Here is a 211-nt window from a genome sequence, read left to right on the forward strand (position 1 = left end):
GCTTTCCAGAGCTACTACATCAACCTAGTGATTCAGAGGTGGAAAAACACCATGAATGGTTCCTGGACAACGACAGCACGATACGCCATCAGGATACGGCCATCACAACCAGCATTCACCTTTTTGAGAGACCACGGACGCCGACGAAGTAGTGACAAGAGATCTTGATGGCACCCCTGTCTCCTTCCATCCACACCCGCGACTGTCTCGA

This window comes from Plasmopara halstedii (genome assembly GCF_900000015.1).
Source record: "Plasmopara halstedii genome assembly, contig: Scaffold_555, whole genome shotgun sequence".
Lineage (NCBI taxonomy): Eukaryota > Oomycota > Peronosporomycetes > Peronosporales > Peronosporaceae > Plasmopara > Plasmopara halstedii.